General features: G+C 51.9%; 2 protein-coding genes across 14 annotated transcripts in view; both read right to left on the reverse strand.

Moving 5' to 3' along the window:
• Positions 1–748, reverse strand: part of LOC143375191 (aminomethyltransferase, mitochondrial) — a 53,169-nt gene extending 52,421 nt beyond the window's left edge. Inside the window, exon 1 of the mRNA XM_076824078.1 lies at positions 737–748. The gene's annotated coding sequence lies outside the window, so the exon portion shown is untranslated. The remainder of the gene's footprint in view (positions 1–736) is intronic.
• Dati (zinc finger protein datilografo) overlaps positions 1–13,214 on the reverse strand; it is a 59,476-nt gene that overhangs the window by 31,286 nt on the left and 14,976 nt on the right. The gene's annotated exons all lie outside the window — the stretch shown is intronic.

Consider the following 13,214-nt stretch of genomic DNA (forward strand, 5'->3'; position numbering starts at 1 on the left):
AAGCAACCAGCCGATCGATGTTTTTCGAGTCGCACGCGTGTACGTGCACGTACGGAGCGCGAGCTGCGTACACGCGGCCCGGCACTTGCTCGGCTGTTCCTCGACGCGATGAGGAGGAACGCGAAACTGCTGGAAGGGCCGAGCCCACGAGCGGGTGGAACGACGAGGAACGCTTGATTTCGGGTTCTCGTTGAGGGAACAGGTGTTGCTCCCGTCGTCGTCCCGGTGTGGGTGTAGGTGAACGAACGAAAGGGTTAACGTTGAAGCCGAGGGTACAGTTCGTGGCAAAAGTCCGGGGGATTCGACATCGGCAAGTTGGCGGAATTAAAGAAGGGAACGGCCAGTGTCCGGGGCGCGGGGGAGGGCCGGGGGATTTTATTAAAATATGTTAAAACTGTAATTAAAATCGAAAAATCTCGCGAGAAGTTTTAAGAATCTTAGGCTGCCGTCACCCTCCTCGCGGCAGCGCGACGGAGACGCTCCTCGGGGACGTGGAAGAGCAGAGGAGGACAGAGGCGGAGAAAAAGCTCGGGAGAGAATTGAAATTGTCACCGAGGGTTCTCAAGTTTCCGCGACTTTCAACCCTTTCTTTCTGGGACGACGCGTCGCGTCGGCGGATATTTGACGGGCGACCTTCGGCGCTGGGCATCCCTGATTCTTAATCCCCGTGAGAGAGGGAGAGCCTGCAACTCGATTTTATTCCTCGTTTTTTCTCGCGTTTCTTTCGCCCGGAGACAAATCAATCCGAGTCGTGTTCCGCGTCGATTTGAATAAAATGGACCCGCAACCCCCGCCTGGAGGTATCAGTGTCGCTTTCCAGATTGCGGGAGCGCGATTCGTTTTCCTTAGGTTGATCGTTCTCTAACGTAATTTTTTCCGCAGCTCTTCACCCTCTGTCTTCTTCTGGACCGGGTGCGATCCACGGTCCGAGGAGACGTTTTCGCGGCGATTAACCGTAGCCAAGAGCTGCGAAGGGGACGAGAGATTCGACGCCAGCAAAGTCGAGTTGCGAATTTTTAACGACCGTCTCGAGTGGATCGTCCAGATTTTCGGCGAAACTTTTCGGCGAATATACGTCGCGCGATTCGACGCAAGAATCCGCGAGCTCCTTCCCTCCACCCCGAGACGTTAGTTTCTTTAGGCGATTTTTCGAGCGAATGCTAATTAAGCTTGGCCGCTATCCACAAAGGCTCCCTTGCTTTTCCTCGAACTCGAAGACCATACGTCCATTAATCAAATTTTTATCTCCCGGCAGACGGAAAATTGCGTTCCGTCGCCCGGCCACACCGTCGCGCGGAATCTTTTTTTCTGATTTATAGTCGTCGCCAGCGCGGAAAAAAAGAGGAGAGAGCGAAAGAGAAGGCAGCCGCGTCTGCGGCAAGCAACGAAGAGAGGAGGAAGAAAGCGGAAAGAGTTGCTTGCCTGCGGGCCGCCGGCTTAATGTCCTTAATAATGGAAAAATATATCAAGCGACACCCAGTGTATCTCTTAAAGAGCATCCCTCAGTTCCTCTCACCCTCCGTCCACGGTTGCCGCGTTCTCACGACTCAAGGCGCGGACCTTCGCGCTCCCGACGATTTCGACAGATCTCTCGTCGCGCCCGATCGTTACCCCCGCGGCGGAACCGTTTCTCTGGGCATCGGGGGAAACGACGAGTGGGTTAAGACGGTTCTCGGCGGAGGTTACAGTCGGGCTCGTCCCACCCTCGGAACGATTTCGTCTGTAACGGAACGAGTCTGGGACACGTTGGCCCCGTTTTTCGAAAGGGATCCCAAGGATCGGAGCGACGCAACCCTTTGTCTCTCCCCCGGCGCAGTAAATTACGGCGGAATAACATTGGTCACTGGAAGTAGGCTACTTTATACACACTTGGAACACAAAGCAAAGGTCTCACCTGCTGGCCATATGCCTTTTCTCCATGGCACACATACGTACGTAACGTGTTCCGTCCACCCACGCACGCCGGCCATCTAGCACTTCGCATGTGCTATTAACTGAAAGGTATGTGTGCCTCCCTGTACGTGCAGCAGGAGACGCTCGCGCGCACCTTCCACACCGTATACCTGCGCCGTGTGTGTCCGCACAGAGACAACGTCCAATCTAACCTACCTAGCGTTGCCTGACTCATTCTACTACCTACCTACCCACCTATCTGTCTAAACTGCGGCCGCGAATAGTGCCGTAATATAAAGGAAAAGGTGGACCCTCTGCGCTCCTCTCTCTCTCTCTCTCTGTCTCTCTCTCTCTTTTTCTCTTCCTCTCTCTCTTTCTCTGTAATTGTCGGCCTTAATCCGACATCTGAATCGCGGCACCGTGATCCGCTACTTCGAGGGCCGTTTCCGGTTATAGGTGAACCTGCCGATCACGTGGACTCGCCTTTTCGAATCCCTCGATCCCGTCCTCGCGATTAGGGGATCCGCGAGAACCACGACGCCTGTTTCCCATCTTCTGTCGACCCTGAGACTCGGAGCCACCTGATGGTAGCGGCGATCGCGAGTCCTCTCAAGGGCGTGGGCCTACAGTTTCGCTCCACTCGGAGTTTTCGCGCGTCGGGTCGTGTTTTACGGCTCCCAGAGAAATGTGGGTGATCGCGACAGGCGTGGGAGACCTCGAAGAAACTACTTTGTTGTCAAACGAAGCCAGAACATGTACGCGAGACGCACTCGCTGCCAAATGCCGTTTTCCTGATGATTTCGCAAGGAACGACGAAGACGTTGTCTTCCCGCGCGAAGGGTGTCGGTAAATTATTTCCTCGACGGCCTAGCGAGCGGAGAGAGTCGGGAAAGTACGACCTCCAGCCCGACGATTAGCGACAACTGTGCTTTGTCATTTCTCGGACTAATCAGGAGATTAATCCGCGATGTCTGTCTGACGCGCGTAAGCGCCAACGGTGTCCGAATAAAAATTCTGAAGTTCCTTGGAGAGACGGATACGCGTGGAAGGTGGGTGCGCTAACCAGGCCTTGAAACCGTTATTATAAAGATTTCGGTTCTTGAAAGAGTTATGAAGAACCTTTATTCTGAATAACCGTTATAAAGAACCTAAATATCAGAATATATAAGTATAACTTACGGTTTCTATATAGCTCTATAACTTTTATTTTTTAGGTTCCTAAAAGCTCTATAACTTTTATTTTTTAGAACCTAAAAAATAAAAGTTATAGAGCTATATAGGAACCACAACTTATACCTATATAGTCTGATATTTAGGTTCTTTATAACGGTTATTCCGAATAAAGTTTCTTCATAACTCTATCAGTCAGAACCTTTATATAACAGTTTGAAACAGTTATTTTCGAAACCTATTCAAACCCTGGCGCTAACGGACGGACAAAGTTGGCGTGAAAATAAGACGTTGGAAACGGCACGCTGTCTATACTCCATACTCGTGATTGTACAGCGAGGCCCGCGGTGGCGAGCGAACTTGTGCTACAGGCGGTTAAAGCGATCGTCGTAGGTTGCCCTTACGATATTAATCACGCGTACGCCTTGCCGTCTAGCCGCGGAGTAACAGTCTCTAATCCTCGATCAAACGGCGCTCGATTAGCCCAATAAGAGGGCAACGACAAACGGCTTTACATACTTCGCCTCGGTCGCTTTCTACTCGCTCCGCGGTTCCTTTAAGCGATCAGCGTTAAGCTCGCCATCGAGGCTTCCAATTCCGCGTCGATTCGCCGAGGTTTTCCAGATAAAAGGGTCAGAGGTCTCGTAGAACGACTCAAAGTTCCTCAATAATAGCGCTCGTTTGGGTGTACGTAGGCAGGCTTGATATGTGTTCGTGAAAGAAGCGTCGGTGGCGTGCGGATCCTCGCGGACTCGCTCGCAGGACCTTTACGTAAGTTCCGTTCAGTGGACCCTGACCTGGAACGGGCTCCCTCGCGATATTTACGGACGAAACGGCGTCGTGATTTAATTGGGAGCAATCGCGAAGGAAGGAAGAAGACGAAGCGCCCGAGCACGTCCGAGGGCGAGGGCGGATTGTCCTGGCTACGGGTCTGGGTCCAGCGAGTTTGGAAAGATTCTTGGAGTTGCAGGGAAGACAGCCGGTTCGAGCGGGGCTGTGGAATATCGTCAATAATTACCTCATGCGGCAAGTGGTGATGAGGATGCTGATACGACGGCGGTACGTACGGCGGGTGGCTCGGATGGTTGTGGGGGTGAGGTCGGGGATGGTTTTGATGCTGGGCTTGCGGCGGGAGCGGTTGGGGCGCAGGAGGCGGTGTCCAAGGCCCGTGGTTCGGCCCGTGGCTTTCATTGGTGCCATACATCTTCAGGGAAGAATGCCGAGCACGCGACCTGAAGAGTCCCTCCCGCCCTCCACGCACGGTGATACGAAAGTCTCCGATACCGACATGGCTACCCTTATTCCAGGTCGCACCGGCGACACGCTCGATTCCGACCAGTCCTTTGGCCAGATGCTATCCGCATCGCCGCCACGTCTTCGCATCGATCGCTCCTTCGCTATTTCTTTTCTATTTCTCGTTATTTCTCGTCTGGCCTAGCGGCTGGGTACCCGGCTGCCACTACTTTTCTCCTCTCCAGCTAGCCGCCAGCTCGTTGATATTTAGACTCGCGATCCACCGCGCCGTCCGCTGCTTTCTCATTTCAGACGAACCCCCCTCGATCTTTGCGCAACGAACGCCAGCAGGAACCGTTGCGTGAGAATCAGACACTCTCCTGGCAAGCGCATCTGCTGCCGCGAGGGCGTGATTCTTCTTTTGTCCGTCGACTAGTATCCTGCCGTGTGAGAACGGTATCGTTCCACTTTCACGTGCTTAGTTTTTGAGCAGAGGCAGCCATCGTCGGGTCGCGCGGTCTCCAGCTACGCGCCTTCCAAGATTCTCGTGATTTCCTTGCGGCAGCCTCCGGATTAACCCTCGCTGAGACTCGCGCCGCCTGCCCCGTCACCTTTTGCGCAATAGGAATCGACGAACGGTTGCATAAGCGAACAAAACTCCTCGATTCGAAGATCGAGCACTCGGATCTCTTGGAGCTGGAGCTCGGCGAGCATCTACTGCTATCGGACCGTCTAGTTTATTCACTGAAGGGAGAGACTCGGGCGAAGAGCGAGGATGATCGTTCGATACTTGTCGCGATACGTCTTTGGCGCTGTTTCCTCTTGGACGGAAGAAGAGACAAGACTCACGGAACTAAAACGAACACACGCGGTGAGGAAATCCGTGAAGATACTTGCGGACGCACTGCTTCCACGTCGACGGGAAGACTTTTTTTTTTATCGTCGAATCACTGCGGTACCACGTTTCTGACCCCCGGATAATCGAGCCGCCGAACGACGAGAAAACGGTACCGGCGGGCGAGAGCGTGCCGGGCGTGGAAAAAGGGTCGTCACCGGCGAAGAACGAGCGCCACCGAAGGAACTATCACTCCGACGACCGTGCGCGGCTTTTTCCGCGTTTTTCGGAAAAATCCAAGGGGGTAGCTGGCGCGTCCGTGAATAGAAAAGCGCGGACGCAGCGCTGTGCGCCAGCGTGTGGCGTCTCCGGCGAACTAAGCACGCCGAAGGGGGGGACAGAGCGATTTCTTGGTCTCTGGCGCTGTGCGTGTGCTAAACGGGGGAAGAAAAAAAGGTGGAAAGGCGCTGATAACGCGCCGCGACGAAAAATCGCCGGCTACTCGAAGAGATATCGATTGAAATAACACGATTCCGGGGAACGCGAGCCAATCGGCACCGCTGACACGGCGGAAGGGGCCAATCGTGCCCGGTTCTGTCTCTCTTTCACAACCTCCCTCGCTCTCTCCCCTACTTCTTCTCGTCATACGCGTCCTCCGCCAGGTCCCCCTTTCGCTCCTTCTCCTACGTCCGTGTGCCCCTGTTCCTCCACTCTACTCCTCATCGTGTGCAACTCGTGCTACCGCCACCGCCACCGCCGCACAACCTTCCGTGCTCTTGCTGTTGCTTCTCTTTTCCTCCACCCTCGCCACCCGGACTCGACGCGACTTCCACTCCACTCCACTCGTAGAAAGAGAGGAGCCTGTCGGTGTCCAACGGGGTACGGGAGACGGAACGACGAGTGTTAGACGTTCAGGAAGTATCCACCGATCCCGAACACGCGTCATCCTCGATCCGCCGGATTTTTCCACTCCGCCGCCTCTTCCCGCCTTTTCCCGTCCACGCGGCCACTGGACCAGGGATTGAATAGGTTTCGAAAATAACTGTTTCAAACTGTTATATAAGGGTTCTGACTGAAAGAGTTACGAAGAACCTTTATTCGGAATAACCGTTATAAAGAACCTAAATATCAGACTATGTAAGTATAAGTTACGGTTCCTATATAGCTCTATAACTTTTATTTTTTAGGTTATATAACTTTTATTTTTTAGCTTCTATAACTTTTATTTTTTAGCTTCTATATAAGTTACAAAGCGGTTATAGAACCGATTCTTGTAACGATTGTACAGAATTTTACAGTAAATGAAATCACAACTGATTACAACTATAGATTACTCTGTGTAACCAAATTGTTTAAAAATTATTATAAATAAGTAAGCAAATATATATTATGTACACATTTGTACATATGTATACAAGTGATCCTTACATACCGCCGAGTGTACACATATACATATGTCCAAATGTGTACATAATATATATTTTCTTACTTATATATAATAATTTTTAAACAATTTGGTTACACAGAGTAATCTATAGTTGTAATATGTTTTGATTTCATTTACTGTAAAATTCTGTACAATCGTTACAAAAATCGGTTCTATAACCGCTTTGTAACTTACATATAACCTAAAAAGTTATTCCGAATAAAGGTTCTTCATAACTCTTTCAAGAACCGAAATATTTATATTAACGGTTTCAAGCCCTGCACTGGACTTTCGGTGGCTGAGCGACCGGGCCCCCCTGCTGCCTAATCCTCCGTGTGAGGACCGATCTCGTGGTCTCGATGGGAGCAGAAGCTTTCCTTCGTCTCCTAATTCTACCATTAAGCAAATTACAGTTCCGCGAGACCGGGCTCGGGCGCTGGCATTTTTCCAGTGGGTCGGTGGTTAGCATCGATGCTAATCGAGGCGAGAACCAGCCGCGAAAAGTACCGGGGGATTGTATCATCTCCCGTCCATCGCAGGTGCCTTTCATCGCGAATTTCGGTGACGGACGCGTTCGGTTGCGTAACCGCGGAAAATAACGGCGAACGAAAATAAGCTCGGATGGAAAAAGTTGCGATGCAGAGGCCTGGGTCGCTCGGCGTGCTCGCCATCTTTCTTCCCTGGCTTGTAGAAATTATTTTGGGCGTGCCGCGAAGGTTAGCGCCATAGACGATAACGCGCGCCCGCGCTCTAAAAGTGCGTCCGGCTAGAGGCAGAGAGAGGAAAAAATAGGGCGGGGTCTCTTTGTGAGCAGACTTTGCCTATCCATCATGGCCGCTTTATCAATGACGTCACGATAAGACGTTCACGCACGGACAAGCGCGTATCACTCGCGAGACACCGACCAGAGAACCGATGATCGGGGACCATTCCCCTCGCCTCTACCTGCCCAACTATTACCCGCCTCGTGGCCTTCTTTCACCCCTTTTTTTTATTTAAAAAAACGGGGGGGAAAAGATGTCCGATTTTCATCGAAGCTCGGCGAATTCCTCCCTGGAGCCGACGAAAACTTTCCAATCGGATTAACCGATCGCGAGAGACCTCTTTTCCTCCGGATGGATTCCGGTTTCGCGGCGCAACGGGTGAGGTAAACCTACGCATCCTCGAAAATAAAGGAGGACGCGAGCCTCGTCGTGCTCGATGGACCGCGGCGAGGAGCATTTGATTGGGCGGTTTCGTGCATCGAGAGAAAATGCAAAGAAGCGCGGGCAGTGGAGAGCGCCGAGGCTTCGCTGCGTCGCGTCACGGCTACGGAGAAAGTGTATCGAGCGATATCGAGCAATGCAGGACAATCGAGATACCGCATTCAAAGTCCGCCCGCAGCGTTGACCGAGCCACTAAAGGTCGCGCAAAAATAACGCCAGGCTCCCCTGCCCGTCTCTGTTCCTTTTTCCACGGAGGGCACGCCGAGATTTTCCCGATACCCAGAAAGATCCCAGAATAAGATTGTTCCGAGGAAAACGAGGCTCGGGCGCTGCGATAATTGCCGGCGGTTCCGCGTCATTATTCGTCCCTGTTACACTCTCCCCTCGTTTTTTTTTCCGATGGAACGCGCGAAACGTAGAAATGATCGCTGAGAGAAGCGAGATGGGAGTGATCCGACCGTCGATACCGAGGAAGACGGACGCGGCATGGTCTGTGCCTATCGCTATTCACTTGGCTGCGAGCAACGACTGTTACTCGCGTTTTCAAAGAAACAACAGGCGGAATCAGACTTTCAGTGTTATCGTTCTGTCTATTAATAGTGCCGGTGCTGTTTATTGGGTCAAGCAATTGCTGCGACTGTAGATTTCATACATTTCTCCGAGTGCCGATGCCAGGGAGGGGGCGGGTCACCTCTTCGCCCAGTTTTTCTCCCCTTCTTTTTGGGATTTTCACGGTTGAACCGCATCCAACGCCGAGCTGGATCGCCGCCGCGCTTGCCTGCCGTCTTCCGCTGGCCGCGGACGAGGGCTAATCCCGCGAAGAAATAAAGAAGCGAAAAAGGAAGGCAAGAAAGAAGGAGGTACGTGGAAAAAAGAGTATCTGGTGAAGGCCGAGGCGCGCGTTCCCGTCGCCATCCCTCTTGGAAAGTACTGACCACGGGCAACTCGAGCGCGAGGGGGAGAGAAAGAGCTATGCGGCGAGAAAGAGGAGGCGGAAAAAAAGGAAGAAACGGCGGGAGAGAGGGAAAGAGTGGAAAGACTGTGCGCGGCGCGAGCGGGCTGAGCGGGAGGGAAGATCGCAATAAAAATAAACCGCCAACGCGGGGCTCGCGTGTGTAGGAGTGTTCTGTGTGTGCACGTGTATACGTGCACTCGCGAGGGGGCTGAAAAGCCTGCGTGGCTCTCCGCTGTTGAGAAGAAGCAGAGCAATGAAAGAAGAAGGTGCCGCTGCTGAAGGCGGGCAGGGAAATAAGAGGAATAACGAAAGAAGCAAATAAGAGTCTCTGTGTGCCTCTTCCTCTATCTCCTCCTCCACATTTTCCCCACCACAGTGGCGTAGCCTGTCCTCTTTCTCTCTTGGCTGTGGGTTAAGCCTGCCGAGAGGGGAGAGGCAGTGAACAAGAAGGCGAGAACGGTACCCGCGGAGAGGGAAATCCTACCATCGACAGAGAAAGAGACACGACGCACCGCTGGAGAAAGATGGTCGGGCAACGACGAGCGCGGTGCCCGACTGGCGGGAACGAGATGGAAGAAGAGAAAAACCGAGGACCATACCCGGAGCGAGACAGAGAGCGAGATGGAGAGACAGAGAAAAGTCTGACAGGCCTTGGCTGCTGCAGTCGTTTGCGAGCCGCGTTGCCAAGTCTCATTTGTTTATCATAGTTCGCCGGCCTGGCCTTTGCTATCTCGAAAAAATCGCGTCCCAATTTTTCCATCGGAAGACCGCGTTTTCGCGCTGAAACTCTGCCTTTCGAAAGACTCCCCGAGTGGAGGACGGGTCACGAGTTGCGGGACCGTCGCCTGTTCCGAAATTTCGGTGCGGAGGTCCTCCGTGCTGGTCCGGAGAACGGTTTAAGAGTCGCGAATAGTATCGGTTCGGGGAATCGGCCACTCTGATGGCAGCGGGATTGAAATTGGCACGGTTAGACGTCGAACGGAGGGGCGCGGAGGTGCAGAAACGGTTCCCGAGATTTCGGCTCGCTCCTCCTCGCTGTTTCGTCTTCGTCCGCATCTTCTTCTTCTCCTTCTTCTTCTTGTCCATTGTCGCGTGGACTCGTTTCTGAGTCATCGTGCGTGCACGCATGCACTCTCGCGGGCGCATGCGTGGTTGAGCGTGCACGCGTTCGTGCTTCACACTCTGCACGCGTATGAATATGTATGTATACGCGTACGTGTTGCGTACAATCGACGTCGGCAATGCGTTTACACTCTGCCACGCTCTTGCTCCTCTTCCCCTGCCTCCCCCTTCGCGCGCATTACAATCGATTTGCATACAAATATACCGGGCATCTCGATGGGTGGTATGTTTATTAGCGGATCCGCGCGGAAATTCTGCCGCCTGTTAGTCACGGCCGGCCGGTTTTCGGGAGAGAAATCGGCGTGGTTCTTCGTGGGAAATAGCGGGCGATCCCGAAATCTCGTCGCTGGGAAACGCGATCGCGCGGCGCTGGAAAAGAAGCAATCGATACACGCTCGACGTGGTGGCGCGATTATTTGCGCCTCGATCGTATCCGTTTACGATGCCGACGCAGTCGACGAAAATCGGCAAGCTTACGGATAGTCCTCGACTGCACAGCTTCTCGCCCGCACGCGGAACTCGGAGTCTCTGCTCCCGCGGTTCCGCATTCTCGCGGATTAAGGCGGCCACACACGGTCCGGCCGACCTGTCAGTTTGGCCTGCAGTGGTCGGAATAGGGATAGTTACTAACATTCGTGTTGTATAACTTTTAAACTATAAAAGATTTAGGAATGGCGCCAAAAAACATGAAATGAAAAAATTATTCCTTTCTAATGATTTATAATTGAATATAGTGTACGTTCATTTAATGTTATTTAATGCTCTTTAAGCGATTTAAATCGCTTGTTGGGTAAACTTTTAGTTTCCGATTATAAGGAAAAATCAAATAGTACTATTAGAAATTGTGATGAAATCTATAGTTTAGTTAAACATTAATTTATTATTAATTTATTCAACGGATTTATTCATTTCAGAGTATTAAGAAAATCTTTATTCTTTACTGTATCGATATGGAAGTGATACCGATGAATTCCTTATGTTTTTCGGATGAAAATCATGCAAAATTTCATGCAAGTCGGACTATTTTTAAGAAATTCAGCTTGAAATTATATAATTCGATTTTTCATGGAATTTCCTTCATTATAGTCCGAATTATGTCGTTTTTGGTGTTAGTTTCATCGGCGAAAGAAAGAAATGCGGAACTCCTGGACATTTCTGACTTTTTAATGGTATTCCAACCCTTTCGAAGGTCGAGAGCCATCAAATTCGGTGAGGCACTGGAGGGTCCTGTCCCCGCCACGAGGTACCAGGCGGCATCTCTTTGACAGGCGTCGCAGGAGAATCACCCTGTAGTATACATTCAGTAGATTTCGATAGGGGAAAGTTTATATTTCCTGCGCAATCCGGACTGTGCAGGTCGGCCGGAGCAAATTCGAAAAACGTTTCAGTCTGCCTGAGGCTGCGGCCAGATCTGAACCGCACGCCACTTCGGACTCCCTATTCTCCCTAATAGGGCCGAGCGGCCCGAATGTACAGGTGATTCTGGAGCTACGCCCGTCAAAGAGAAGCGGCCTGGTACCCCGTGGCGAGGACAACCCCCCACAGTGCCTCACCGAATTTTATGACTTCCGACTTTCGACCATCGAAGTGGTTAGATTGTCTATTACGAAGTGAAAAATCTTCGACTTCCGCATTTCTCACCAGATCTTTGCGAAAACGAGGCCAATTGATTCCTTATGTTTCGCCGATGAAAGTGACACTAACAGCAACGCAATTCGGAAAATAATGAAGGCAATTTCATGAAAAATTCATTCCCATAATCTGAAGCTAATTTCGTTAATAATAGTCCGATTTACGTGAAATTTGGTATGATTTTCACCGGAGAAACACGAGGAATCCATCGGTATCACTTCCATATCGATACGATAAAGAATAAATAATTATTTTTTTCTGAAACGGCCGGAGCGTGTGGATGCACCATCCGGCAAGCCTGTCAGGCCGGGTGGACCGTGTGCGGCCGCCTTTACAGACGAGGACGATCCGTCGACGGCGCGGATGCCGAGGATGCAGTCGCGTCTCCCGCGTCATCCAGTTTTGCATGCGAGCGGTCAGGATCCTTTCCCGAGTAACGGTTTTCATTGACTCCGGGGATCGGCCGTTCTCTGTAGGCCGGGCAGTTATCTTAATCGTCCGCGATGATCGCCGATCGATCAGGCCGTCGCGCGTCACCGAGTAATTATCGATCGAAAGAATCGAACGCGCGGCGCTCTCGGAGAAAAAGCACGCGTGTATTGAATTTAAGATCCAGCTGCATCCATGTAAGAACGTGTCGGATTACGCGCTAGTTCCCCCGTCTCTCCTCTCCCTCTCTTCTCTCTCTATTCATCCCGATGTGTTTCTCCTCTCCTCCTCTGTTCTTTTTGCGCTCCTTAGGTCGCGCTACTCCGACGGCCTGCTGCAGAACCACAATCTCGGGATACGAACCACTCGCTATAAACGCGCCTACGATATTAATTGAGTCGATGTCCACTGAAGAGATTCAATACTGGATTGGCTTTAAACGATCGACGGCGAAAACATTTCGGATGCAATGTTCTTTGACATTTCTTGACCCTCCGGTCGTTCCTTCAGATTCCTGCTCGCGAAGAGGAAAACGGGAACGTTGTTGGTCCCTTTGCCCGTTTTCATACGTCGCCGAGGAATTCTTTGAATCATCGGTGAGAGTGGAAGAGGCCTCTCGGGTCAGGGCGATCGCGAGAGATGCTGGCAGCCTTGGTGGGGTGGCGCGTATCACCGGCCATGTGGCAGTAACCTTGTGCTCGCGTCAGAATATATTTTTTTATCGTATCATACGCATGCTAACAGCCGACACGCCGACGCGACGCGAGTCGCAGACACGGCGAAGCCGGCTGCGGCAAGGTAAGACAATATGAACGGGTTTGTCCGCGGTCAGTTCTGCCGGTACAGTCCGTGGAATATAATTTCTTTGGCACTTCTTGCTGCCTTTTCGCCCGGCGATCCGGTGCCTCGACGTGCACCGCGAACGATGCTTTTTCGCTCTGCCGGATCGACGTGCTTTCAGCGCGATCGTCCGCTCGAGATCCCCCATGGAAATCGAGAACAGCATCTCTCAGATGCTGCGCGATAAGAGTCCATGCTTCGATGAGTTTCATTCCTGCCATCGTGCTCTCCGGTGAGTCAAGATGCACCGTGACCGTAACTTTTTAGCTGCCAGCTTCTTTGGCGGCGCAGGTATCGGCCGCGTCTATCGTTATCACCCTTCACGTTCAGGCCTATCGCCTCGCGATCGTTTCCAGTGGATTCTCGAGAATACCGACGAAAGTGTGACGCGGCGCGAGAGCATTCCACTCGAGTACTGTAAAAAGCGTCGTGCAGCGTGGCTGGGACGTTTGCACAGTGGATCAGTGAGGTATT

The sequence above is a fragment of the Andrena cerasifolii genome, chromosome 12, assembly GCF_050908995.1.
Source record: "Andrena cerasifolii isolate SP2316 chromosome 12, iyAndCera1_principal, whole genome shotgun sequence".
Classification (NCBI taxonomy): Eukaryota; Metazoa; Arthropoda; class Insecta; order Hymenoptera; family Andrenidae; genus Andrena; species Andrena cerasifolii.